The sequence below is a fragment of the Etheostoma spectabile genome, chromosome 24 (genome assembly GCF_008692095.1).
Source record: "Etheostoma spectabile isolate EspeVRDwgs_2016 chromosome 24, UIUC_Espe_1.0, whole genome shotgun sequence".
Taxonomy (NCBI): Eukaryota; Metazoa; Chordata; class Actinopteri; order Perciformes; family Percidae; genus Etheostoma; species Etheostoma spectabile.
In genome coordinates this window covers 9908388-9908626 of record NC_045756.1, presented here as the reverse complement: position 1 = coordinate 9908626, position 239 = coordinate 9908388, and positions in this window count along the sequence as shown.

The window sequence follows — 239 nt, the reverse complement described above, 5'->3', positions numbered from 1 at the left end:
TATGCTATAGGCTTAGCTATAAATTCAGCTGCAACTTTTAATAAGAAAGGTTCTAGGTGGTCTGGTCCTGATGATTTTTTCGGGTCAATAGCTTTAAGAGCAATACAGACACTTTTTTTTTTAAATGGGTCTAAAAGCAAAGGTTTCCGGTGGTGTTTCAGAGCTGAAGTCGGAACAATGATAACTTGATTTGGACTCATTGAAGATACAACCAGCTGATACAAAGTGATTGTTAAAAT